General features: G+C 36.3%; 1 pseudogene; it reads left to right on the top strand.

Annotated features, from left to right (window-relative positions):
• Window positions 1–2,556, top strand: part of LOC102829778 — a 27,779-nt pseudogene extending 25,223 nt beyond the window's left edge.
• The last annotated feature ends 162 nt before the right edge of the window (window positions 2,557–2,718 follow it).

Here is a 2,718-nt window from a genome sequence, read left to right as displayed (position 1 = left end):
CAAAGAGACGTATACCCAGCAAAGCTGGCCATCAACTATTAATATAAATTAGAACATTTCAAAATAAATAGAAATGAAAAGATTTTGTAAAAACCAAGCCATTGCTTCAAATCAGACTAAAGGGAATTCTTTGAAATGAGAAACAACAGGAGTGGGCAACAATCAGAGATTGACATACATGGCACCAATACCCAATACTCAGTCCAGATATGAAAGAATCCAGAGCAAAACAAAATAGAGGACCTGGGGAGTCAGTTTTTGAGGGAAAATAATAGTTATAGAGACCCAGGTGGTGAGGAGGAGGTCATGTATATTACAGAATAAACAGGCTGTTTTAAAATTAGGAAAAAAATAATGAAGTACAGGGTAACCTCAAAATAACTCAATATAATTCACATCAAATCAAGAAAAGGAAAATCCAAGAAGATTTTGGAAACATTAAAACTATGACAAATTGACAAGAAAAAGCACACAAAAATGACCTCAGAACAGGAAAGCATGCAGAACAAAGAAACCAGCAGTACCACAAAACAACAAATAGCTAAATGAAAGCAAATAATACATACCTATTGATAATTACACTGAAGGTCAATGAATTAAATGCACCAGTAAAGAGACAGAGAGTAGCAGAATGGATAAGAAAACAGGATCCTTCATTATGCTGCCTAAAAGAGATAGCCCTTTCACACAAAGAAAAAAATGGATTAAAAATTAAAGGATAGAAAAAGAGTCAATTGAATAACATGAAACAAACATAATATATATTCTCCCAATGAAAGGACCTCAAAATATTAAATCAAACCCTAATAGAACTGAAGAAAGCAATAGACAGCTTTACAATAATAGTGGGAGATTTTAAACATACCACTTTCAAAAAGGGCAGAACAACCAGAAAGAGACTCAACAAAGACACAGAGGAACTAAACAACACAATCAACTTGACTACATAGATTTGTACAGAGCATTCAACCGAACAACACAATGCACACTGTTTTCCAGTGCACATGGGACATTCTCTAGTATAGACCATGTGTTATGCCATAAAGCAAGTCTTAATAAATTTTAAAATATCAAAATATTATAAAGCATCTTCTCAGCTCAGAATACTACGAAATTAGAAATCAACAATAGGAAGATCAAGGAAATAAAATCAAATGCATGAAAACTGAATAGCACCCTGCTTAAAAGCTACAGGGCAATAGAATAAATTAGCAATGAAATTTTTAAATCTCTATAAATAAATGAGAATGAAAACATAACATACTCAAACCTTTGGGACACAGCAAAGTAGTGCTGAGAGGGCAATTTATAGCACCAAATGTGCACATCCAAAAAGAATAAAGAACCATAATCAACGCAGTACCATAATTATCTTGAACAATTAGAAAAAGACCAGTAAAATAAACCTACAACTACCAGAAGAAAAGAAATTATAGATATTAGAGCATAAATAAATAAAATCAAAAACAGAAAAGCATTAGAAAGAATCAACAAGACAAGAAGGCGGTTCTTTGAAAGGATGAATACAATTGCCAACCACTGGCAAAGCTAACAAAAGAAAAAGAGGGAGAAGATGCAAATAACATGCATAAGAAACCACATGGGTGACATCACAATAGAACCAGTGCAAATAAAAAGGATAACAGAACACTATGAAGAGTTGTACTGGAACAAATTTGAAAATCTATAGGAAATGGATACATTTTTAGAAAAACATTATCTATCTAAACTTACACAGAGTGAAGTAGAAAACTTGAACAGAACTATTAAAAAAGAAGAAAATGATCAGATAATCAAAAAAATCCCAACAAAATAAAGTCCAGGCCCAGATGGCTTTACTGGTGAATTCTATCAAACATTCAGAGAAGAGTTGACACTAATTTTACTCAAGCTATTATAGAATATGAAAATAATAGAACATTTCCTAATGCATTTCATGAAACAAGCATAATCCTAATAAAGGGGAAAAAATGGATGGGGGGCGGACATCACTAAAAATGAAAATTATAGACCTCATGAATATAGATTGAAAAATTTTCAGCAAAAACCTAGTCGATAAAGCAGCTGCAGATATTGGCCCTCTAGATCAGCTGACCCTTTGGGCCTTCAAGTCAGTTTCAACAGCTCACCTTGACCTTAGAGTCACCGCTGCCATGTCCAGTCTCAAAACATCCAGCAGCTGCTGCACGGGAAGAGGCGAGCTGCGGAGAAGGTGTCCAATGCCTGCAAGCGAAAGAATCAGAGACTGCAACAGGCTAAAGAAACAGGCTGAAACTGAATTATACTGCCTGCAAAGGGAAAAAGAGTTCAAGGCCAAGGAAGCTGTGGCTCTGGAATCCCACGGCAGCTGCAGCTCTGAAGTGGAGGCGACCCAAGAGAAGATGACGGTCCTCTAGACCTACTTCCGGACAGAACAGGAAGGACGTCCTGGATAACCTCTTGACCTTTGTCTGTGAAATCCTACCAGAAATGCATGAAAACTACCGCACAATGGACAGGGAAGAAAGATACACCTATTTCCTGGATTGGCATTTTAGAAGCTGTCACATGGAATAAGAAGCTTTAGCAAAGCTATAGTTTTTCATTCTTGCGAGAAGGTACTACATTTTCCTCTATATTATACGTTGTTGTTGTTATGTGCTGTGGAGTCGGTTCCGACTCATAGCGACCCTGCACAGGGTTTCCGAGGCTGTTAATCTTTACGGGAGCAGAATGCCT

Source organism: Chrysochloris asiatica, unplaced genomic scaffold (genome assembly GCF_000296735.1).
Source record: "Chrysochloris asiatica unplaced genomic scaffold, ChrAsi1.0 scaffold00024, whole genome shotgun sequence".
NCBI lineage: Eukaryota > Metazoa > Chordata > Mammalia > Afrosoricida > Chrysochloridae > Chrysochloris > Chrysochloris asiatica.
Note: the sequence above shows the minus strand (reverse complement) of the source record. Positions and strands in the feature narration are given on the sequence as shown.